The sequence below is a fragment of the Lepisma saccharinum genome, chromosome 1 (genome assembly GCF_977018435.1).
Source record: "Lepisma saccharinum chromosome 1, izLepSacc3.1, whole genome shotgun sequence".
NCBI classification, from domain to species: domain Eukaryota; kingdom Metazoa; phylum Arthropoda; class Insecta; order Zygentoma; family Lepismatidae; genus Lepisma; species Lepisma saccharinum.
The window spans coordinates 1,544,838-1,572,046 of record NC_139229.1 but is presented as its reverse complement, the minus strand read 5'-3'; the positions used below and the strand labels follow the sequence as shown (position 1 = coordinate 1,572,046).

Sequence of the window (27,209 nt, the reverse complement as noted above, 5' to 3'; positions counted from 1 at the left end):
TGCAAAAAGAAAAAGTTAGTATTTTTTGGGTTTCGAAGGTTGGAAACCCTGAATATCGAATGAAAATTGACAAAAAACAAGTACGATGCGTGATGATCTACTAAGGTGTAAGCGCCATGTTGTGTCTTAGGCAAGCAAGAAAACTAAAAGAAAGAAGTACTCGTAATGTGAAAAATTGAAATTACTTTCATGAAAAAAACATGAATACACCTTAAAGAATGTTCCGCGAAGCAGATACGTAAGTACGAATGTTAAAAATTATGAAACAAAGAAGTTACACGTGTTTGTGGATAGTAAATTTTTACCCTAGCCATTATAGCTTCCGGGTTCAAACTCTAGCTTCAACATGGATATACCTTTGGATTTTTCCCTTAATTAATTTCATCTGGTCATCCATTATTCATCGCAAACACTTAATGAAGTCTAAAGACAATTAAAAATAAGCAGAAATGCAAAAGAATCATTTCACTTGGTGGTATCATTTGGTGCCTTGTTTTTTTTTAAAGCAAGATTACATTTTGTTTAATTTCCTTTTCATTTCAATTTTTAACCTGAAGCTAACAAATTTAATGGTAATTTCTTTGCATTTTTACGTCATTTTCCTCCATTTTTTAGGACATTCTATAGGTCATATACCTATATTTTTTAGGTCATCAACTTCCGCTCCCTAGCCATATATTTTATAGTATACACAGGGTGTCATTTAAATGGCATAGAGGACATCAAAACAAACAACTTTTCTCAGTAACATTTTTCTCGTTGGTGCGTCGCTTCGATGCTACAACCGTTCAAAAAAGACCATTTTGCCGCCTGGATGCTGGCAACCCAACACAACATTTAATCGTATCTGTGACGTCATTTCCTGCGGCGAAACAGAGCACGGCAGTGTTGCAAGGAACACACAAATTTTCTGAAAAATGACAAACTACCAACCACAATATTAGCTGTAAAACGAAGCGAGAAACACCTCCAGTAGACCGAACAACATAGCCTACAAGCCAGAAGATCAGCAGTCATGTCAGGGGAAGGGGGAAGTGAACCAACAATATGAGAAATTATAAAAAACATATTCAAATTGAAGTGTCGATATCGGATTTTGTTTCAGCCTATGTATCAAATATTAACAACAATAAATTTTATTGGACTTACAGGTTACATGTGGCTGTTTACGCCCAGCTACATGTCAAATATTTGCAAATCTCGTTGCAAGGTTGATATCTACAGGTTTGGGTCCAGATGCCTTGTGGTACTTTTGTGCTGATAACAGAAGTATCCGAGGTTCACGTTGTTACATTACGGCTAAAACATGTACAACCACAGTAACAATCTAATGATGAATCAGTAGGGAATATACTGCCCTGTTCACAGTTGCAAACTATTACATGTGTAACTGGTGCGTAGATAAACACAGTCGTCGGAGAGCTTGTATTGCTACTACATATATCCCTGTATCTTTTAGTCATTTTTGTCACTTGCCTCATAACGCCCTGGATATACGTACATTAATTACATAATGTGTTACTTATGTTTGGAATTTTGAGATCTTTCATTTCTATTTTATCATCTGTTCAGTGTGACACTGACAACTAGAATCAGAAGGACGAAGTGGATAGACTAAATTGTAGATGCCAACTTGGTAAGAAGATTTGCAAATATTTGACATCTAAGCTGAGACAAAATTCGATATGGCCACTTCCACTTGAATTGTATTTTCTTTCTACCATTTTTCGTATCGTTTGCTTACTTCCTGTTAGGTTACAGAACATGTTTTCTCGTATTGTTTTACGGTACATAATGTGGCTGATTTAACCTATGTCATTTTTCACAGAATATGTGTGTTCCTGGCAACCCTGACACGCTTCGCTTCACGACGGGATATGACGTCACAAATGCAGTCAAATGTTGTGTGTGGTTGCCAGCATTCAGGTGGCAAAACGGGCATTTTTGAACGACTGTAGTGCCGAAAAGATGCACCAACGAGAAAAATGTTACTGAGAAAAGTTTTGTTTTGATGTCCTCTATACGTTTCCGTGGTCCGTGGGTGCCATTAAAATGACACCCTGTATAATTCTCACTTCGTTGCATACTTAAAGGATAAATTTTGAATTATCGCAGTTCCAAAATTAAGTGTTGCCATGTCAACAAGAGTTACTTGTTTTCATGACCCCTAGCACCTCATAGTTTAATTCCTATATCTCAGAATCATACAAAAGTTTGCCAAGGGTCCCGGGTTTGAATCCTGGTTGGGCTTGGTTGTTTGTGAATGTCCGTTCATCAATTTCATCATTTCATCACTCATCCCCATCTTCGCAAATTAGCCAAGAGGCACAAAACGCGAAGTAAAATAAACTAAATCAATCACTCAATTAAATCATACAAAAGTTTACTGTGACATCAGTTCAGTGGCCAATCAAGTAGAGTGGGTTACTTTTGGACTTTCCCCTGAAGATTCAAGGTGTCATGGCCTCGGCATGGGTGTTTTCTGTCAGTGCCTTCTCCATCATTTTCATGTAATCATCAGACCTCCTCGATGGCACAGTGGTAGTGTTGCAACCTTGTAATCAAGGGGTCCTTGGTTCGATCCCTGGTGAAGGCACACAGTGGCTATGATGCCACTTTAAATTGTAGGTTCAATCCCGTTTAGCCTCTCTGTGCATAAAGTGGTCTTAAAACACAAACTCAATCAATCAATCATGTAATTATCACTTATCCTCATAGTCATGATTACCAAAAGGGGCAAAACGGTAGTGCTAAATAAAAAAAATATATAAATAAATACAATTTTTCTGTGGTTGTAATTTTGATATTTATGTTTCTTGCAGTGTTGACGCAGCTAGATGATGGGATCAGTATTTGGCCACTCATCACAGTTCTGGTCAAAAATGAACCTAGGTGAGTACATTTTTAGTTAGTTTTTTTTTGTAAGTTGGGAATCTAATTAATGCCCAAGAAAGATGTTTGAAAATTATAATTTTCTGTTCAATAGGACTTGTAACAGTGATTTTGTTCAATAATTTTGATTTTTTTTAGTAAGATTCCAAATTAGAAGTCAGATTTTCACTAGGGGTTCCATTTCATTGTAGTAGAACTCTCCAATAGTTGGCATTATTCCATTTATATTAATCCAGTTTCTGTCATTCTCTTTCAACGATTTCAAGCTTCGGAAGTTTTTTCTGTTCATTTGTTATCTGTGAGTAGCAGATCAACATAATTGCTTTCACATTCAGTGTTTTATTTGATATTTTCACAATGGTGGTTTACTTATTCAGGGTTCCCGGGTACCTGGAAAACCTGGAGAACCTTGAAATCTCATGGAAAATCATCAAACTGATCGGTGTGTCCCAACGAAGCACATGTGAAGGACTAGAATATACTCCTGATTGTTGATAATAATAATTTATTGTTGATAATAATAATTTCAACTCATATTTAGCCTAATTACAGCTTCAGTAACTTGCTTTCCTACTTTGAAGATGTTGGCTTTATATATATATATATATATATATATATATATATATATATATATATATATATATGTGTGTGTGTGTGTGTATGTGTATATATATATATATATATATATATATATATATATATATATATATATATATATATATATATATATATCAAAGAAGGTAAAAGGAAACACTCACCGGACAGTAGAAAAATTCAAAATTTTCGCTAATTTCATAGCATCATCGCTTCTTCTTCAATGGGGACCTGGCAACTCTGCAGTGCCCCAACTTCCGGTTCCGTCTATTTCTTCTCACACCGATGATGCTATGAAATTAGCGAAAATTTGGAATTTTTCTACTGTCCGGTGAGTGTTTCCTTTTACCTTCTTTGATTTTTACTTAGCCCTTTTGGCCCTCATTGCTTTTATCCATTATATATGTATATATTTATGTTTATTTTGCATTACAGATTAATTGTTATTGCATTCATTTGTAAATCTGTGTTTAACAACATTGTTCTACATAGGGTGACCCGGGGTAAATATTGGACAGGGAACAAAAACAATGTTCTATCATAATTTGTGACATCTAACCAATCAACATTTGTTAATTGCATATCCAGCAATGCTGTGATTAATTATTGGGATGAGATTAGTACATTTTCTCAAAAAATATATTAATAACCCAAAGCATTTGAATAAAATGATTTTAACATTTTTTCAAGTGAAACAAAATTGTGTATATGTTTGTTTTCTTTTACTTAATCTTGAATTTTGTAATGCCTAGTCTTGGATATGTGTATGAAGGTGATTTGACACATCAGAGTAATTGGTGGACATGCTATGGGGTAATTATTGGACTGCATATTGCATCTCGTAAACGGAAACTTGATCAGAAAGCAGCTGTCATTACATCAGAAGAATACGCAAAGGAAATTCCAAGAAAAAGAAAAGTAAATTAAGGAAAAACAGCTTGAAAAAGAAAACAAGCGAAAACTTAGAGAAGAAGCAAAAAAGCAAAGGTGGATTGCATTGGATAAAAGAAAGCAGATCAGGTAAAGAAAGCTCAAGAGAAAGCTTTATGTAAGAAGAAATCAAAAAATAACCCCAAGAGTTCTGAACAAGCCAAAAAGAAAAAGAAGTTAGCCCTACGTACACCTATTTCTTCAGATTCTGAGAGTAAAGACAAGTATGAAATTGAATTACACTACTCGACAGATATTTCTTTTGGTGAGTCTGATGGTGAAACCAGTGTACTAGCACAATATGGGAAACGTACACCACGAAGTGTTCGACAACTGAAACTTCACATTCAGAGTGTGAGTGAACATATTGAAGAAGATCGTATATATGTTGTGTACTACGATACAAGTTACTCTTATGGAAAAGTACAAAATATGTTTTATGAAGACAAAGAAGAAACCTCAGACAAATTACTTAGCGTTTAAATGAAATTTCTCAGATGGTTTGGAAACAACAGGTACTGGTGGCCAGCGGTGCCACAGATTGAAATTGTGTTTTATGGTCCTGTGCAAACCATATCAGTTAATCCATTTCAAATAACTTGTAATGATGAAGTAAGGTCAATGCTTCAAAGTATCTCTAGACTCGGGAACGAAATAATCCCTTTTATGTATTTAGTTGTTAGTTATAACTGTATTTAGTTCTAATCAGTTCAGTTAGTTAGTTGTAGTTTGGTGATAGACAGCACCTCAATATGCTTAAATTTAATTGTTATAGTTTGTGTGATTAAAAAACAACATTTGTGCAATGTTTGTACTTGAACAAAGTCAAAATGATTAAAGGCTTGCCCGAAATATGAAAAGTTTTGCTATTTTTTTATTAGATTTCACTGTTATACATGTTTTACAGCAGTCATGTGGTGTTCAATAATTACCCCTCACACAGCACCTATAGTACACAACATTGTCCAGCATTTACCCCCTGTAGCTCATCTCTGTACTGTGCAGAACAGATTGAAAACTACTGTCCAATATTTACCCTGCTGTGTCCAACAATTACCCCAAGAGCGGGGTAATTCTTGGACACAGTTTTATTATTTTTTTTCTACTCCTGAAAGGAATTAGTAAATTTCAACAATGGTACCCGACAGATATATCAAATAGTAATTACAAAAAAAAAAAACCTGGCTAGAAAAGTACATAAATGTGGGAGCTATGGTAAAAGTTTGATTTTTGTCCAATATTTACCCCAGGTTACCCTATATGTGTCATGTTTGAAATTTATTTTGTGCACTGTAATACATTTTGAAAACTCCCACAAAAACCTGCAACCTAAGTACTTGATTACAAGGGAGAGTCAGATGAGGCGTATTTTTTAAGTAAGTACCGTTTTGATATGTACAAAAAACAAGTAAACTTTTTGTAACGATTTTATTGTTACATGAAAGACCACACTTTTATCTACTTTTCCACATAATTGCCACCTATATTAAGGCACTTATCATATCAAACCACGAGCTTTTGTATTCCGTTGTCATAGAAGTTTGCTGCCTGAGTTGACAGCCACTGCAACACGGCCGTTTTGAGGCTATCGTCATCATCATGGCGCTGACCTCCGAGATGCTTCTTCAGTTGCAGAAACACATGGTAGTCACTGGGTGCTAGATCGGGGCTGTATGGAGGATGTTCAAATTGTTCCCAGTCACCTTCAGCTTCATAACGCACAAGAAAAGTCAAGGCGCTACCTAAATGTTTGCTTTTGTGTGCCTCAGTTAACATTTTTGGTACCCATCGTGAGCACAGTTTTCGATAGTTTAAGCATTCGGTAACAATTTCATAGATAACACTTCTTGAAACTTCAGGGAACTCTTCTGATAACGAAGAAATCGTGAAGGGTCTGTTCTCTTTCACTTTTTTTGTCGACTTTCTGTACCAAACCGACAGTGATCACTGAGGGTCGCCCACTCCTTTCCTCGTCATGAACATTCTTTCGGCCATCTTTGAAAGCTCTTACCCATTTGCGTACCATTCCATCACTTGTAATGTTTTGTCTGTACACTTCACAAATCTGACGGTGAATTTCAACTGCTTTCACGCCTTTAGCACTAAGAAAACTAATAACAGTCTCAATCGGCGGAGGCATTTTAAATATGCAAAAGCAAATGTATACACGGTCGATCGTTGCTGCAATGGCGTCTGTGGATTGCCAACAGATGTAGGTAGACAGTGCACATGCACGGGACACCGACCGCAGCGCTGCAGTGGCGGAATTTCAAAACTGTACTTACTTTAAAAATACGCCTCGTATATGTAGATCAGCAATATGTCTATACTAAAATGTGGCAAGCTTTTCAAGCCTACATGCAGAAATATATATAAGAGGGATGATCGAAAAAAATAATACAAAGCCTGTAAATTCCAGTGGATATTTTTTACACCAATAAAAATTGACTCACGAGAAAGGACACTTCATACACTACTTCTCAACTTAGTCTCTCCCTGGGTCAGGCATTAATCCCAGTGCTTCCATGAGGGTCATGATTCCTGTCTCGTAGAATTTGAGTTCCAGTTGTCGGAGCCCAACTCTTATGTCCTGGCCTGGCGAGTTTTCGGGTGGCATTTGCTCCATTATCCAGCATACCTCCTGGAGCTTGCTCCGAGCAATTACCATCCCTTCACTGCTTTGAAGAAGCTTCTCAGAGGATGCCGGTTTCATTCAGATGATGTTGTCAAGCACCAAGCAAGGCTTTGGAAAATGCATGTTTAAACATTCACTTTACAAAGCTATGACAAATCAATTATTGTTTTGTTCATAAAATTAATAACAAGATGGCAGAACATTGCATTAAATTACCTGCTATTCATAAATACGTCACGTTGGTAATATTGCTGATATTGTCAATACTGAGTACAGATTAATTTGTCCCTACACTAAAAATAATAAAGAAGGTGAGGATGGTATAGCTATTAGGGGAAATGTAGGTGGCTGTTGTAAAATAAATTCAAATAGTAATGTACTAGCAATTGAGTACTCTGGGAAGAAAGTGGGATTCTGGAAAACTCAAGGAACTCTCATGGAAAATACATTCGGAGTTCATGTGAGTTATAATTAAGATCGTTTTGGTCTATGTATGAAGAAACGTTGTTTGAGATTTGATTTGAGTCCACTTTATGCACAGAAAGTCTAATTTGGACTGGACCTACTGTTTAAAGTGGAATCCAAAGCACTTGTACCTCCACCAGGTATCAAACCCGGGACCCCTTGATTACAGTGCGACAGCATTACCACTATGCCATTGGGGAGGCCCCTATGTTTTAAAAAAGTATATCGTAATTTGATATCAAGTTGTAGGTTATTGGGTTCAAGCTTGAGTGTTTCCATTGCTTTCTTTGTTCTTTTGGTAAAAAATCGTGGACCCATGTCTCGTGGATAGTTACCAATCAATGATTGACAATCATGATACAAATTCATTTTGCATTTCAAATTAAAGTTAAAATCCTTTGAAATATATTTGGAGCTAAATGGGATGAGGAGACATATGAGTGGAAAAGGTTACACAATTTAGAACTGCATAATTTGTATTCATGTCCAGATGATATTAGAATAATTAACAAGACTTAGCTGGGCATGCCCAAAGGCACGAATGGGAGAGGAAAGAAGAGTTTAAAGGATTATTGTTGAGAAACCTGATGGTAAGAGACCTGTAGGAAGGCCAAAACGAAGATGGAGAGATAACGTTGAGATGGACCTAATGGAAATTGGTAAGGATGGAAAAGATTGGATTGGTCTTGCTCAGAATAGGGACAGATGAAAGGCTTGTGTTACTGCAGCCATAAACCTACGGGTTTAAGAAGGCTGGAGAGTTAGTTAGTCCCAAACACATGTGAATTTGGTTGGGCAATTTCACTTTCCATCAGAGGCTCGCACAGGAACGCACAACCCCCAACTGAAAAAAAATTCGAAATTGTTTTCTTTTCAGCACATCATTTTAAGTTATGTCTTTCGTACAACAGTTTTTTTGTTTTGTTCATAAAGTCATTTTGATGCTTCAAATTTCACAATTTCCCCCTATTTTTTGCAAGAAAAGAATAGGGGGAAATGTGCACAAAACTTGCCTGGTGAACCTCTTTTGCTTCCTAGCTTCACTGAGGAAGCCAGGAGAAACAAGAGAAAGTTGTCACAAAGATAGGAATAGATGCACACTGAGCGCTGTGAAGTTCTGCGAAAGACTTCTTTCTTGTAAGAATTTACAGAAATATCAACAGATGGCAGCAACTTTTAATGGCACAGATCTCTACTCTGTAGTGTTGAGGGAAAATACACAGTTGCACTCTGCACTACTGTAATAATTATTAGGATGTTGTAGCGTTACGTGTGTCACATTTCACACACAAAATGTAAGGTTCTAGACATGCGATTGGATTGAAATATTCCTAATGAACTTATGTCATAGAATTATGGAGTATTCTGTGATGTCTGCTAACAAACGAAAAAGAAAAACTTGAGTATGATGACTAGACCTAGGATTTTAGGTTTTTAACCTATTTTTTCCTTTGCAGGTAAATAAGAAATAAGTGATGTCAGAGTTTCATTAAAAAGTGCAACAACTGACAAAGTTTTATAGTGCCTAAAATAACCTATTTTGCTTGTTAGAACCTATTTTTGGTTTATGTGCCTAAATTAAACCTTTTTATTAGATTTTACAGATTTTTATATATCACAGAGGTATTGAATCTGTTTGGTAACTAAGAAATTCAATGATTGGCATGTTTGAAACATGTTTTCTGTCAATTTCTCTCTCGTTATTAATGTTCTTTTTTTTAAGGCTCTGAACAAAAACACAGTGGGGACGATTAGAGGGGGCAATTTCCCCCTACTTTTGCCCCTGCACTAACGACTCTTTAATGTTAAGAATTGTCTGCCACGAAAATAAACTGTCCTGGTCCCCCTCCTTTTCCCAGTTTTGGCACCCAATCGCCTCTACTATCTGCAACAGTCCAAATTGCAAACTTCTGTTCCATGTGGTCTTGCTCACTTTCACGTCAGTTTGGTCCTTTTGTGGCATTCATGCCGTGCGAAGTACCGTTTCAGTATTCAAATTTTCACTACTGGCTATGTTCCTGTTGAAATATAATTTTCAGCACATAAAATTATCCTTACAGACAAAAGATGGGGCTTGACTGTGGATAAAATTAAAAAAGTTTCAGGGTGGTCATTAGGACCATGTGCGTCCGGAAGGGGGGGGGGCAAGGGGAGGCCGTGGCCCCTCCCTGGAAAATGAAAGTCAACCAAAAATTATGTATTTCACACATATAATTTCATTTTAGCCACAATATGTGTTAATTATTTCATCAACACCATAAATTCAAATTTAAGCAATGTTTTTTTTAGGGACCAACACTATTTTTGGAGAAAATGTGCCTTGTTTGCCGCCCCCCCCCCCCCGTTGGAAAAAAAATACCTTCCTTGCCCCTCCCTGGAAAAAATCCTGCGGACGTCCATGATTAAGGACCATGACAAAATTCAAGTGTAATTCCCAGTTTTCAAGGCAAACTTTCCAAAAATTCATGGGTACAAGCAGATGTTTTCTCTATTCCAACCAGACTCTCACCCACCCCCCTCCACACAAATATATTAATAATATAAAGGATCTGTGTGATTCCCATGCTCTCAAAAATTTACCTAATCAACTTCAAGATATCTTATTTTGCAATAATCTTCTGTCAGATAGAATGTTCTGCAAAAGACACTAACAAAGTAAACAGATTGAGAAAATTCTGTTTTATTTTCCACACAGCATTCTTTTTCTTCCTAGGATTGATAAAAGTCTACGTCTACGGAGAAAAAATTGTAATAGAGAAAACATCTACTTGTACCTCTTTTTCATGTTTTTCCAAAATTTATGCATAATTCCCAGAGCCAATAATTCACGTATAGTTCCCAGAACTCAAGAAATTCCAAGTCAGTTGCCACTTTGATATTTTACATACGCAATTAATTTTTCACATCAACAAGTAACTTTTGCTAACAGCACAAGTATAGTATTACAATAATTCGTGGATAATTTGGAAAATGATGCAAAGAAAGGAAAATTTGGCTAGAAAATTAATATATACACACACACACATTAAAATTTCATACGGTTCTTGTGAAATTTTGTTTTTAACGATTGTATCTAATCAGTAGTTTTCGTGAATATTGTACCATTTTAAGTTTTTTGGAACCTGCTTCAGGATTTTTCAATCCTAACGTAAGGTTTTTAGAACCTATTTTAAGATGAGAAGCATTAACAAAAATGTGTTACGTGTGCATGTGTGAAGCTTTAGAAATGAAGCACTCTCATCTTTTACCCTGAACATGAGAGTGATGTTAGCTCTCAACAGCTTGGAATCTTTTCCACAACTGACCTGGTCGATAGCCCGAGAGAATCTTTTTATTATTTGTCGCCAGGAAAGCTTCAAGACTTACTTGACTTCTTTTGTTTGTGAAGCATATAAGCTACAGTTGCTAATTAATAATGCAGGACACTTCCAGCTTGCAACAAATGCTAAGATCTGTCGATCTGACCCTCCTAACCTAATCTGCTGTGCAGGCAAGTAGCCAGGGGGAAGGCTAAGGGGGCTGAAGACCCCCCCCCCAATCCTACAAATGTCTAAATATTATTTTTATTGTTAATAGAAATAGAGTTATAACCATAGTAAATACTGCATTATGTCGTAAAAAGCTTAGTGTATAATAGAGGAACCAGGTTATAATTTTATAATCTATCATGTAATCCAAAGAATAAATGGATCCACAGATTCCAAGACTCACAGTTTTATTTGTGAGAGGTCGCAGAATATGAACTTTGAGTAAATTTAAAACTAAGTGGTAAAGCCTTTTTTTAAATGATTGTGTAAAAGTTAATAACAAAATACAATAACTATAAATTTTAGTACACTAACTGTACACAATACTATAAGAAAAATAATGGAGAACAATTGTGTTTGATATTCACTGATACGGTGGATCGAGTAGCAAAGTCTCTCCATTTATGTAATACTAACAATAAATTTGGATTGAAATTGGTATATTTTAATAACTTATAATAATAATTGTTGTAAAATTAACAACCGTTATTGGTGTCATCATTATTTGTGCAAGTTGTATGTATGGCCTGATCCCCTCCACAAATATTTCTGGCGATGCCCGTACTGATAAGGGATGACACCCCCCCCCCCCCCCGGGCCTGATATAAAATTCTGTCTACGGGCCTGCTGATATGCATTATTAGACCTAAGCAGAATTGTAGGTCAGGAATTCGTTAGGTTAGAAAGGTCAGGCTTAGAGCTCATAGCATTTAGAACAATAGAATTTGACATTCCCCTGCACGGCAGTGGGAGTCAATGATCATTTCTTGGCACGTAAGTCACAAACTCCATTTTTCTGTCAGTTTCCATCCAAGTCACACTGTGTCAATTAAAATAAATATTAACAGCACAATTTTACATTGGGCATGTGTAAATATTGTAAACAAAAAACTTCTCTCCTGTAATATTGCTTTTTTTTTGGCTCTTGTTCTCCCTAGATTTATTCGACGAAAGGAATATATATTATTTTTCCCAGCTCAGAAAAAAAAAGCTTGATTCTAATATGTAAGTCCTATATATTTCAATTTTCTTTGCAAATTTGGTATTCGCTGAAGTAATCTTCCTTCATATGGCAACACTGACTGAAAGTTCGTTGCTCGAGTTGCCAACAGATGGCAGAATAACCTCATAACCGTGGCGCTCCAAGTGGGAGGATCGGGAACTAGAACGAGATCTTCAAGTACTTGTCATCATCCTCCTTGCGCACGTCCTTCGCGTATATCGACCTTGTCTTGTGTTTTCCTCAACCTTTTTCGTTTATCCAGCATAAAAAGAAAGCTACATCGAGTTTCAACTTCCCAGATATAATTTGCATTTGAATTCAATGAGAACCAAGTAAATAAAATGTAAATGCTGTTCACTGGCTGAACATAGAATGCCAACTGTTGCTAACTCACGTTTCTTTGCGTATGCGCACGTTAGCAGGGGATCAGGAAGGATTTTTCCGAGCACGCTTCATCAGTGTCTTCTCTTCACAGATAAAACGTACTTTGCTGGTGGTTTTGTAATAAATCGGGGACGTATCTAGGCTGATGTGTTTCGAGGAGAGGGGGCAAATTTGAATATGTGTGTGTATCATAATTATTCTTTTAAAATAATAATGAATATTAGGATCCAATATCTTTTTTGCATTTCACACAGTCTGAAATGCATAGTTATTCTGTTTCGACCTCGTTCAAGAAAAAGTTTCATTGTGGAATTGTGAAAACTGTGGAACTATTTATTTATTCTATGAATTAACTTTAAATGGTAGAATATCAAAACCTGGTTCCTGCATTTTACACTCAATTTGTTCGATCTAAGGCAGTTTTTACTGAGGTTATTCCGTTCGAATATAAGCTAATTGAATTTTATTTCCTGTTATTAAATAATAAAGATAACAAGCTTTCTTCTTTTTTGTAACTTGAAATAAACGATGTTAATTTCCACGGGAGGGTCGATGCTCCCCCTTCCCTCCCGACGTCCATGTAATACGAATACCTTGTAATTAAAATGCAATGAAAAAAAAAACATTTGCAAACACGTAGTGGTGTGGTTATTTGCAACGAAAATCTGCGTTATCCGTCCTTAAGGTGTAATATGGTTCGGGGTACTAAGAATGTCAACCCACTTGGTTTATTTTCGGTGTGGTTCTGTTTTGGATGTAGAACGCGCTTGGTTGCAAGAAAGGGTTTGCAGTCTGCGTCAAATGGCGCGCTAATAAAGGCAGAGCTATATTAATCTTGAGGGAAAGGAGTGGCCAAAAATTATTCGTGGTACCAAGAATGTGTGTCTCGTTCTTGGGTCGTGGATGAAATCAGATACCATTAAAAGGTGACAAACGTTCCATAATAGCCATGACAATCAGGCCTGTAGCCAGAATTTTATTTCGGGGGGGGGGGGGGAGGCTCATCCCTTTTGAGCACGGGCGTTGCCAGAAATATTTGTAGAGGGGGTCAGGCCATAGATACAATTTGATTAGTACAAATAATAATGACTAATACTTATTGTTATTTTACAATAATAATTATTATAAGTTATTAAAAGATACCAATTTCAATCCAAGTTTATTATTATTACTTAAATGGTGAAACTTTGATACTCGATCCACCGTATCAGTGAACATCTAACACAATTGTTGTCAGTTATTTTTCTTGTATTTTGTAGTTAGTGTACTGAATTCATAGTTATTGTATTTTGTTTTTAACTTCTACGCAATCGCTCAAAAAAGGCTTTTAACAGTTAGTGGTAAGTTTTACTCATAAAGTTTAAATTCTGTGACCTCTCTCAAAGTAAACTATAAGTTTTTGAAGCTGTGGATCCATTTATTCTTTGGATTAAATGGTAAAATAGAAAAATATAAGCTGAACCTGGTTCCACTATTATACACTATTTTTTCGATGTAATGCAGCTTTTACTGTGATTATGACTTTGTTCTATTATTAACAATTGAAATAACATTTAAATTTGATATTTGTTCGATTTCGGGGGGCTTCAACCCCCTTAGCCCTCCCCTAGCTACGTGCCTGATGATAATTCCTTTTTGAGTCTTTGTCCCGATATTTTGGGAACATAAAACGAGAGTCCAAAATGTCCCTTGATGTGACAGTGACTTATCGGCATAGAATTGCTGCAACAATACAACTTCTCTGCCATTTCTATGAACTAGGGTATTGTTGGGTAGAAATTCTTTCACATTTCAATGACAACAATTAGTCCAATTTTCTTAAAATATCTGAGTTTCTTCTCTGTTTATCTGGAACTAATGCGAACGAGTGTTTTCGTAAAAGGGTGGTTTGTGGGCAAGTGACAAGAACGCTTTTTCAGTATAAACTTTGAAAGCTATGTTCATTAATAATGTGAACTTTAATCACACATGTAAACTTTTACAAAAATATTATTTTAAAGAAGGGTGGACTGAAGAAGATCCATTTATCGGTAAAATATCAATGAATGACTTCCGATTCTAAAGAACGGCTTGATTGGTGTGCAGTGCGTATCACCATATTATGTACGATATTTAGGAAGTATTTAGTTATTTAGTAAATACTTTTTCAAACATACGTATTTGTGACGAAACAGATTGTATATTTAAATGTGTATATTTTGCCTTTCCGTCGTGCCTTCGGGAAAATGTGAAAATGTTCCGTTTTGTTGTTTTAAAAATCTGGTCAGCTTAGATTAAGTACATGATGTTCACGGGGCTAGATCTAAGCTTCGTCAACAATACACTTGCCTTGTGGGAAATTCTGTTGGTTATTTCGATGGCAGCTTGCCGGAATCTTGCACGTAAGAATACAACGCGTATGGTACGGTAAAACCTAACCACTCGATATCGTTTCGATTTAAGATTGTAGTTGTTTGATCTTAATGGGTATGTAGCTAATCTGTTTTCTGAACACTTATTTACAGCATTTTTTTTATAGCGGGGGAGTAAGCCTGACAAATCAACTGACCTAAAATTTATTATGATTGTTTTAAAACTATGCATTTAGTAACAACAATAATATTAAAGTTCTTTAAACAGCACCAGAAAACCTTGTCAAGTTCATTCCGCTTACATTTTCCGAATTGTTGAGCATAATACTAAAAGCTTCAATAGAAAGGTTGAAACACGCTTTCAGGTTTATGAGATGAGTATTAAGTGTTTCCAAATACCGCTCATGGACAATTTCAAAATAAATTGGATTTTCCAGATTCTTGCATGATTTTGATAGTTTTTGTGCATTTGAAACTTTGTCTTATCAGGTCTGAGGAGAGTAACAGCGGGGCAAACTAAAGAAAAATATCACTAAATTTGGTCGTACGCTTTTTATATTGAGTTTATTCGGAGATATGAGAAGAATTATCAATATGATAATTTTTCACGTTTTAAGTAGTAGATAGGCTTCTATATGCTATCAGGCGACACACGATGTTGATAAATATAAATATCTTGATGAAGGACGTTGGAACTGCATTATGGTTTGTTAAGAATAGATACATTTGAAGATTCCACTTTCATTTTTAAGTAGGTTTTTAACTTTGCGACAGGTTACTGTATATTGAAGTGCGCGTCTATCGGTCTTTTGTTTACAAAATAAATAATTGTACTGGTTGAAAATAGTAACATTTTAATAATTTGAACCGGGATAATAGCTTTCCATCTTCATTATTTGATAAACGTGACGCTCATATTCAGATGCGTTTGATGCAAGTTTTCTTCTGTCCTCTGATGGGTTTGCATATAGCCCGTAATTATTTTTCTTTATTACGATCTGAAGTAGAATTTTTAAAACCAGCTGAATGTATTATAACTCCCATACCTGTAGTGTAACCAACTTGGAATATATCGTTAAAGGCTTGTAAGACAAACGATTCAAGGGTGGTCTAGTCTAGTTGCTAGGACGTCTGGCTTCCACGCAGGAGTCTCGGGTTCGATTTCCGGTGTGGGTGATCCAAGGTCAGATTTTTTCCGGCCTTGTCCTCGCACAAAGCGGCTCTGGGGTTCACCCAGCCTCAAATAAATGGGTAACCGCGGGATAAAGGCGGCTAAAGCGTGGTGCTGATCACATCACCTCCAAAATGGCCGAGGTCGATAATGTGAGGCGGCTGGCCTCAAATCGGTGGGGTGACTGGGGTGTAAAGGCGTCAGGAGCGTGGTGCTGATCACAACATCCCCTAAATGTGCCTTCATGGCACGGTGCTATACGCACGGGAACTTTAACTTTGCCTCATGGGGCGTCCAACCACAAAACTAACACAAGTTGTTCCTAATTTATTTATTAATAAATTTAATTAAATCCATTTTCATGCCTGATTGTACAAGTATATTCATCTGAGACCCTCGCTTTAGGCGCAAAAGTTCAGCATGACTTTTTTAGTTCGTTGAATAACGTGACCAAGATAAGCTTATTCCTCGTATTCGGTTTCTGGGAATGTCTGCTTGCTCTTACAGTGCGTTTTGGTGTCTGCCGTATGTTGCGACGTCACGTGGCTGAACGGTCTCGTTATGAAACAAATCTTTGAATCCCCGCGCGTGTAGACCGTGGTTCGGCTGGGGTCTCCCTTATCGCACAACACGAGGACAACCTTGGGTTATGGCATCACCGGGAAATATTTTCATTGTTGACTGCCGGTATCCGTGCCGGTATCCGCGCTACGACGCCAGTGGTTTCGGGTTGGAATCCCGGTCTGGACATGGATGTTTGTGAGTGTCCATTCATCAATTTCATCATATCATCACCCATCCCCATCTTCGGGATTAGCCAAAAGTGGCAGAAAAGTGAAGTAAAATAAAGCAAATAAATTATTACTTATCTTTACTCCACAGTATACATACTGATCAATCCAATGTGTTATTTTATCATTGTATAATCGTTATTGTATTATCATGATCATTACGTTTTTCCTCTTTGTTTTTATTGATTTATTGTATCTCTGACAAGTGTTGGTTGTAAGAGCGGCCCCTGAGGCCGAAACACGCCTGCTTAAATAAATACCATTCTATTCTAATAAGTATATTTATTGAATACATATTCAATTCATTACACAGGTCTGCAAATAATAAAAAAAAATAACAGCTGCATGAGTTCTTTTTAGTGAATTTTATGTTTTTTGGTGTGCTGAATCTGTATATGACCTCCATTTTTTCCCCAGCACGTATCGTTTTCTTGCAAAAGAAGAGAGAAGGGTATTGAATCCACAATTCTCGGTCAAAAAGCATAATGTTATTATCAACTAAAACACAATTAAATTTGTCATCCATGAAACACAGTTGATTGATACATGTTCAATATTCACAATGTTGACCTGGGTGCGCTTTCGTTTCTCGGTATTTCCAGTTTCCCGCTTAAGCCTCCAGCAATAGTCGGCGGCCATCATATTCACGTCTAGTGTTGCCCACGAGACGAGACTTTGGCCTGTCTCGTCTCGTGGAAATGCTGTGAAATGCTGTCCCGTCTCGACAATATTCGTTTGTCTCGGGACACATGATCAATCTCGTCTCGTCTCGAATTTTTAAAAGCCTGTCCCGTCTCGTCCCGTGGGCAACATTATTCACGTCCCATCTTCCTTGGTAGTGTTGCCCACGAGACGGGACAGGCTTTTTAAAATTCGAGACGGGACGAGACTGACCAGCTATCTCGTCTCTTTTTCGAGACGAGACACGAGACGGGACGAGACGGCTCCTGAAAAGTATCGTCTCGTCTCGAAAAAATATAAACAAAATAACTAATCAATTGCATATATTTATTTATTCGGAACAAAGTATTTTGTTTGGAAACCCAAAACAGCTTCTATTACAGGAATAGAGATCTGTAAGATTCCCCCTCGAAAAATCCTAATTCGTCACACGTTGTCCGTAACGAATTTGCCCAGACTTTAGCCTCGTGTCCATTTCCTCATGGTAACTATCTGCTACCCCAACCATACTGGCGACAATCGTCATAAAATTTCTCGCCCAAACAGACCCTTCTTTCATTTGCGACCGTCTTCTCAAAATCCACAGCAGCCTCGAGTGCTGGTTGCAAACTTCAAAGATTTCGCACTAAAACTGTAGGTAAAGGTAAAGTTCCAAGTGCATATAACACAGTGCCATGAAGGCACATTTACGGGAAGTCGGGGAAAGGTCATTTTGGAGGCGAAGTGATCAGCATCACACTCCGGCCGATTTTGCCCTCCAGGATTGCCCACATGCACCCATTGATATGAGGCTGTTGAGACCCTGAGCTACTTTATGAGCTACTACATGTGTCGCGTGTCGCTCCGGTCTGAAATCTCCCTAAAGGAGAGTGTCGCTCGTTGCTTTGGTGTGAAACCCTGTGTCGCTTTGTCGCCTGTCACTTCAACCTGAAAGCTATCTTGAGGAAATTTCGCACCGAAGCGACAATTCATACCCAACTGACAAACGGCACGTAGAATTCAAACCCAACCGACAAGCGACACAATTCCCTTCAGTCTGAAGGAAAACATACACCCCACATCCGTGAACAACGGACCGAGGCTACAAGAGACACGTGCAGCTTTTCGTGTGTCTTCTGTTCGAAAGGTTGCATTGACTACTGAAAGTTCGCTTCCAAGCGACTCGTGTCGCTTGTCGCCTGTAACTTTGGTGTGAAGAAATCTTCCTCACAGGAATCTCTTCGAACCGAAGCTGCACGTCTCGCTTGTCGCTTGCTTGTTGTTCTGCTTAGGCCGTTTTCTGGATACCGTATAGACAGTATAGTCGCGAGGGTTGTTATCCGCGTATGCGCGATGAAGGCTTGCTTATAAACTAAAGTGTCCCTGTCGTTCGTTGCTTCAGTGTGATACTTCCGTGTCGCTTGTCACATTGAACAAACCACAGGAGAGAAGCAACAAACATGTTTCGCTTGGATACGAACCCTCAGTAAACGTAATCTTCCGAACCGAAGCACCACGTGTCTCTTGTCGCTCAAATTGGGCCGTTTTCTTAATATCGAGCGTAGAATCGCCTCGATCTGTTGGTACTGCCCGTGCGGTGAATACTTTTATCATAGACGGAACGGAAGATGATCCTGTCGCTTGTAACTTCAGTGTAAACCCCTGTGTGGCTTGTCGCCTGTCGCGTGTTCCTTCTGTCTGAAAGCTCCCTGCGTGTACGATGGATAAAGAGTGGATGGGAGCTAGAAAAACAAGGCAGATTCTATACATTATCTAGCTATTGATAATCAACAAACTTTATTTTATATACTCATGTTCTTATGATTAAGGAATCATATTTATTCTCACTATAGCTACAGTGAGCAAAGTGATTACAGGTTTAACCAATTTTCGAGAATAATATTTGTGATGTCTCCCAGTTATAACTTTTGTTGGCATAATATCCTGGAGAATTTTCACGAGACGGGACGAGACGAGACGAGACACGAGACGGGACAAACGAATATTTTCGAGACGAGACAGCATTTTCAGGAGACGAGACAGACCAAAGTCTCGTCTCGTGGGCAACACTATTCCTTGGCAACGTCTCTCCATTTCCATACCATCTTGATGGAATCTTTCCCCCTGCTCCTCACTGTAGGCTCCTAAGTTTTCAGGAAAGTAGTCCACGTGGGAACCTTTTAAGTTCATGTTGCAGCCTTGAGCTTTAAATGCAGACAGCATTCGTTCTACAGTGTTTTTGTAATCTGGATCTTTGTTATTTCCCAAATTTTTGTGCACTTTATCTTTAAATGAATCCTATGCTTCTCTTTCAATTTCATTCATGGAGTCTGGAAACAAGGAATCGGACGAAAGTTTACGTATGTCGGGTCCTACAAAAACTCCCTCTTTCAACTTGGCTTCAGACAGTTTCGGGAACTTGGAGCACAGGTGTTTGAAACACTCCCCATCTCTTGGTAGAGATTTCAGAAACTGCTTCATAAGTCCCAATTTGATGTGAAGAGGTGGGAGTAGAACTTTTTCACGTGGAACCAGGCTTTTACTTAGGACGTTCTTTTCACCAGGAGACAGGGCACCTCGAAGTGGCCATTGGTTTTTTTTCCAATGAAGATCTCGGGCTCGACTATCCCACAAGCACAGGAAGCAGGGATACTTTGTATATCCTGACTGTTGGCCCTCCACAAACCATCCAGCGATGACCCGTACTTGATTTTCTCAAGAATTAGATGCACCGAGTGTCCAACAGGAATTGAAGCGAATTCATTTCCATTATGCAGCAAGACTGCTTGCTTTGAGACTTGTTTTGGAAGAGTCTATAAATAAGCGCCATTGGAATGATTCGTATTCTATGTCAAATTGCCTCATGAGCCCAGGGACATCACTACAAAATGCAAGATTTCCCACTTTAGAATAAAACGATGTGCAATCTCTCTATGTACCACGAAAACGACGTTCCAGGTGATAGAATGTTTTTATTCTTGAGTCTTGATCCGAACAATTCAGCAGATCTTTTGAAAGGCCCAAATCTCTAACAAGATCATTTAACTCGTTCTGAGGGGAAAGTAGACGCAACTTCATCGACAGAAAAAGCAGAGCCAGAATCTTCCTGTGCTGGTATTGCACCTTCTTCTGATTCCAATCTGATATCATCCAAATTAGGGGGTGGATGTGGTATTGGTATTTCGCTGGAGTGAAGGACTGGACGAATAGCAGGATTTAGGTTTGGGTAAGTTATTTATTTTTTTGTTTCGTCTATTGAAACCTTTAACATTGACCGAACAAAAGTAACAGTTATTACTGTGGTTCTGCTGTTCACGCCACATCATTGGGATGCCAAAACTAAAATATTGCTTCTTACCCTTATACCATAAGCGGAGATCTTCTTCGCACCTCCTGCACACCTTATGGGGAGCCTAGGCCTTGCCTTCATCCACAAGTTTCAGTTTGAAGTATGCGAAATAAACTTTTTTCACAAAATCACTTATGTTTCTTCGTTGCTCTTTAACAGTGTGTTCTCCAAAAAATAAAACAAAAGCTATCCGGAGAAATAACATAGCCTCTTGGAGCCATATTTCGCGAAGATGAAAAAATCGTACTGGCAGGCTTGAATGCAGAGCTAGTAATGATGGTAACTGTTCGTACAGTTACTGAATAGAACAAGTCAGGGCTTGTTTAATCTTGTCGTCACCCACACCTGCATGACAACTTTTCCCAAGAACCGATTGAATCACGTCAAGACATGATGGCCCTGTGAGCTGGCCCAAATCCCCCTCCCCCACAATATCCAATCCACTATTTGCTTCTCCTTTCCCCTTCACTGTCCTCCATTTCTCTTTTTTTAATCTTTATTTTAGAAGTCATTTTCGAATAAGAATTTTCAAGTCGAGAATAAATTTCACGATTTTTTGTTCAGTGTAAGATTCCACAAAGAACAACTTTTGCGAGAAACTCTGACGTGATGGAATTTTCCTAATATTTTTCCGTATTCAGCATACAAAAATCTATAATAAATAGTTTAAATATCCTATGCATTTTTTGTTGCAGACCTGTGATCTATTTGATATTAATTTCCTAGCCAGGGCAGTTGTTTTTGTGCAAATTTTGGCCATTTTAACTGCACTTAAGCTAGATAATGAATACATGCTGTTATATATATATTATTGTACCGCTTTTTTATCTACTCATGTAATAATAATACAATATTAATTAATTTACATATTTCATTAATTTTAATTATTTTATATAATCAGTTACATCGGGTAAAGTTCTCCGTGCATACAGCACCGTGCCATGGAGGTACATTTAGGCGATGTGGGAGTATGGCCTCCACATATTCTCGATCTCGGCCATTATGAAGATGATGTGATCAGCATCACGCTTCGGTCGCCTTTGCCGCCCTGGGTTGCCCCCAGGTACACATTGATTTCAGGCTGGGTCAGCCCCAGAGCAGCTTTATGCAGGGACAATTGATTGATTGATTTGCTTTATTTTGCTTCGCTTTTGTGCCACTTTTGGCTAATTTGCGAAGATGGGGATGAGTGATCATATGATGAAATTGATGAATGGACACTCGCAAACATCCATGCGCAGGCCGGAATTCGAACCCGGCACCCCTGGTGTTGTAGCGCGATGTGCTAACCACTCCGCCACGGGGCCGGAAGAATTGCGGCCTTAGATCACCCCTGGAATCGAACCGTGGTTTTCCCGCGTGACAGTCAGACGCCCTTCCGACTAGACTACGGAGGCTCTAAAGGAATATGTGAATAGCCCGTCAAACGGGGAAAAAACGATACAACTGTCCGGATAATGCATACACGCGCAAGCAGTTGTCCTCCTGTTGTGCGATAAGGGAAACACGTTTCGGCCAAGCGCACGACCCGTGGCTCCCTCTCCCGCTACACTTGATCTTCTGCGAATGGTTCAATGATCGCATGCGTTGGCAGCCAGCATCGAACCAGTGTCTTCGGGCCATTGCCCCGGCCAGCGAGATTCATGCTGGAGCCACGCTTGCAGCAGTGGCGCTGCATTCCTTTCGGTGGTTGTTATCCTCGCCTACAGTCTCGTGGCCAGTAGTTTTATCCGTTCGCAGTTCCTGTTCTCGGATGCGGCCAACCCCAATCCCCCCCCCCCCACTCGTTCGATTCCGATTAACGTCGGCCTTGTGCTTGTAATGGTCACGAACAGCGGTGAGAGGGAGCGGTGTTTCCACCCAACGGAGAATATCCCTAGGAATAATTCCCTCCAAGGGAAATTGGACATTTTTTGCTGTATTGTGTATCTAATTTTTTGTGGCTTTTCTCCCTCTGTGGGCTCATCGTGGACAGCGCGGTACTAGGCCAGGGGTTCAGGGTTCGAATCCCGCCCTCATCATGGATGTTCTTTGCGAGTGTCTCTTCGTCAGTTACATCATATCATCACTCATCCTCATCTTCGCGATTAACCAAAAGTGGCATAAATGATAAATGTAAAATTCCCCGTGCATATAACACCGTGCCATGAAAGCACATTTAGGGGATGTGGGGGTAGGGCCCCACATATTCTCGATGTCGGCCATTTGGGGATATTATGTGATCATCACCACGCTCCAGTCACCTTTGCCCCCAGGTATCCCTTGATTTGAGGCTGGGTGAGCCCCAGAGCCGCTTTATGCGGGGAAGAGGCCGGAAGAATTACGACCTTAGGTCACCCGCCCCGGGAATCGAACCCGGGTCTCCTGCGTAAATGTCCGACGCCAAATCGCGAATTAAAATATACCAAATCAATTAATCAATAATCGCGACGATGAGAATGAATGAAGAATGGGCAAAATTCATGATGAGACGAGTTCTACACCCGGTGGAGGCACACAGTGGTTCGGATGCCACTTTAAAAAGTATAAGTTCAGTTCCGATTAGCCTATCTGTGCATGAAGTGGACTTAACAAAATCTCATGATGGGACACGCGCCCAAAGGAATACCCCGCATATGCAGGGACTCGAAGCCGAACTTTCGGAGGAATCCACTCTATGCTCTCGGCCGTCTCGCTGAAATTTGCTGCTGCATTTTCAAGTTTTGGTTTGATTTTTATTTTATATAATTTTTGTTATTTACTGTCGCTTTCGTGCCACTCGTGTCTAATCGCGATGATGATTGATTGATTGATTTAATTTATTTTACTTCGCGTTTTGTGCCTCTTGGCTAATTTGCGAAGAAGGGGATGAGTGATGAAATGAATGGACATTCACAAAGAACCAATCCTTGGCGTCGCAGCGCGATGTGCTAACCACTCGGCTACAGGGTCCGGCGTATAGCGACGATGAGAATGATTGATAATATGATGAAATTAGATAGAAAGGGGCCGACCTCCGATGCGTGGGGTCCCGGGTTCGAATCCAAGTGTGAGGATGGGTGTTCTTTGTGACTGTCCGTTCATCATATCATCACTCATCCTTGTCGGTACAATTAGCTAAAAGAGGCAGAAAGCGACTCTATATAAAAATAAAAAATCAGATCAAATTAAAAAAAGGGATATTTTGAAGTTTCGAACGGGAATTTTGTATCCATCGCGTGGCAACACTGAAGAGATCCTTTGAACAAAATCCAGCTAGACCTCTTGACACAAATAAGTGCCGCTTTAATGCTCCAGAATAAACAAGACCTGAAATGTATAAGAAAGCGTGTGATCTTGCGCGGGTGCGTAATGATGCGTGCGACGGAGTCGAATATGCACAGATGAAGAAAGGAAGGTGTGACCTAGCTGATGGCAACTGGAGCGCGGCTCGCTGACTCGGAGCGACCCCGATTCGACTCACCCACTTCGTATGTCACGCCCTGGCCCGCCTAACACGTATTCGGATCAGGTCATCGCAGAAAAGTTTATTTAATGAAGCGTGACTCTGGGTCGCTTGCATTATATTGGCCACTTGTTGCTTTTGTTTTGTTTTTCCCCCCTCCCTTTCTCTGCAACCTCGGAAATATTGCTTCATTAAAAGTGGGGAATAAAGTTCCCTGTTCTGGCGTCGATTGCGGTAAGAAGGAAACTGGGATACGGAGGATAATTAAATTCTTTTTGCTGGTCTTTTGTAAGTGGTGGAAGCGGCTTAGCATTGGCACGTTTTGCGTGAACTCAATCCCCCGATTCTAATAGGTCTAGAGCGATATACTGGATAGATAGTCGTGGATGCACGCCGCGTTTCGGAAGGTCACTGCTTTTTTCATGGCATTGTTTCCTTCCCTCCGGCTCCGCCTAGCCAGTTGCGGATGCAGGGGTTACGGTTGGGAGGGAACCTTACCTCACGGAGAATCAATTGTAACCGACACTTGGCTTTTTGTATACCGTAAACATGAACCGCAGGAGGATTTTTTCCAGGGAGGGGCAAGCAAGTAATTTATTTTCCAGAGGGGGGCAAGCTAGTCATATTTTGCCCCCATAATAGTATTTTCCCCTAAAAAAACATTGCTTCAATTTTTTAGTTATGTTCATGCAATAATTAACGTATTATTGTGGCTGAAATGAAATGTGTGAAATATATAAACTCAGGTTGACTTTCATTTTCCTGAGGGGAGGGGACGTTACACCCCTTGCCCTCCCCACCGGACGCCCATGCAGGAACCAAACTGGCTTCCATGTTTTGCAAGAATAGCGGTCCAAGAATAGATGGGCATTATTGTATGTCGTTATCATAATTGCATCCATTGCCACGATAAATGAACGACAAGATGAATAGTAAAATGAATAAACAAGAGACAAAAATCTATTCTCTGAATTGGTCTCAGGTTCGATCCCCCGGTTCGAAATTTAAACTCGTAAATGTAATTCCGATCAGCCTATCACGAGCATCAAATGGACTTCAATCAAACTTTAGAAAATGTATGTTAAACTTAGTGAGAAAAAACAAAAGTATTAGGTATAATAATATGTACAAGATCGTGGCTGTCGGGAAAGGGGGGGGGGTGCGATCGCCCCTATCGCTCTCCCCCTGGACCACATTCGTCTTCATCTTGAGCATCCCTTCGTATCATCATCGTTGCTAGTTCAATTTAGGCAGGAATTTTAAATAAATTCAATTCCGGTCCAGGCGAGAAAATCAGCAAGAGTAAATGGCTTCTGAACCGTAAAGTACCTTTTTATCTGTAAAGTATTTCAATTCGGTCCAGGAACCTTTTTTTCGAATCAATTAAAATACGGTCCAGGAATCTTTTTTTCCGGATGAATTTAAATCCGGTCCAAGTTCCGTATTGAAATTAAACCATTCGCAACTTGGACCAAATTTAAATTGTGAAGAAAAAAAAAGGTTCCGGCCCTGTTACGTAACCCAATAGAACCCTTTCGAATTTATGGGTTCCTGGACTTTTAACAACCCAGATTAAGGGTATGGGCGAAGATGATGATGACCCATGGTCAGTTCATGAGTGGTTCTACAATTATTTTGATTTAGAAAAAGATTGAAGGTCGAAAACTTATGAATTTTCTCCTTCATACCAGATGTAATTCAGCACAACTGAATTTTCACTAATAACGTTTTTTTTAATTATTGAAAATGTTCGTGCTCCATGCTAATGATGACAAAGCAGATATTTTGGATTTTTCTTTGCTGAACGTTGAGTTGAATGACCTCCAGCATTGGGCTTCTGATTTCAAATCATTCAACAAGTAAATTCTAATGTTGTTATAACTTTATTATTACTCTGCTGAATGAAACTTAGTCCACGCTCATGACAACAAATTAGTATACTGACTTTGGTTTCAGAAGAAAAGTATTTGTAATCCAATCAGTCAAACACTATTCCTCCAGAGCACATGGTCATTCTCTCTACCTTGCCTATATATTATATATTTTTCGCAGCACGTACATTACCCTAAATCAGCTTTATTTTTCGATTTTTTTCTCGCTGCAGGGTGGTTGCTCACCGGGAATTCCTTGAATTCCAGAAATTATGCGTGAATTATTGAATTTTTCTCCGTAGACGTGGAAAATTGCAACTTCTATTAATTGAAATCCCATTGAATTTACACATAGCCTATTTATAAATGGCCTGAGGTACATTTTTCATAATTTAACTTCTATTTTTATCGAAGAAAGAAAAGAGAAAGCTACGTGGAAAATAGAACATAATTCTCTCAATCCGTGTACTGTGTTAGTGTCCTTTGCAGAACAATCTATCTGACAGATGGCAGAATATTGCAAAATAAGATATCTTCAAGTTGATTCGTCAAATTTGAGTGCGTAAATTAGTATATCCCGTGACATTTGTGACTTGTGTTCGTAGATGTATTTCCATTCTGAGTATATATTTTAAATATATATAACGTTTAATTGAATTAAATTAGATTTTTGGGATACATTGGAATCTCACAGACCCTTTATATTGTTAATGTACTGTATTTGTCTAAGTGTGTGGGTGGTGAGAGGCGAGAAAGAAATAGAGAAAACATGAAAAATTTGCCTCGAAAACCGGGAATTATACTTGAATTCATCATGGTCCTAGCGTGGCCGGCCACTCTGCATTGCAGATTCACAGAAAGGCGAGAACTTGAACCATTCGGATTCAGGAGTTCCATGTTTGTAGTTTTAAAAATTAGAATGTAAGCATTTTGACCCACAAAATGTTTTCAAAATCCTCTCTGATTATTATTTTAAATATCGTGAAACATTAAAGAACTGTGAAAGAACTATTCCCGTCTCTATCTTCGAAGCCAACCAGACTTTCGAGATTCCAAAAGTCGGAACTGTTAGGGAAATATTCACGAACGACTCATCCATACAAGCCAGTCGCTGCACAATCTTCAATGCTCTAAAAAGACAGTTAATTATGCCTAACTAACA

At 38.8% G+C, this 27,209-nt stretch overlaps 1 protein-coding gene across 2 annotated transcripts in view; it reads left to right on the top strand.

Moving 5' to 3' along the window:
• rdx (BTB/POZ and MATH domain-containing protein rdx) overlaps positions 1-27,209 on the top strand; it is a 254,487-nt gene that overhangs the window by 3,868 nt on the left and 223,410 nt on the right. For both annotated transcript variants that reach the window (XM_083128308.1, XM_083128299.1), the window contains exon 2: positions 2,823-2,892. The gene's annotated coding sequence lies outside the window, so the exon portion shown is untranslated. The remainder of the gene's footprint in view (positions 1-2,822; positions 2,893-27,209) is intronic.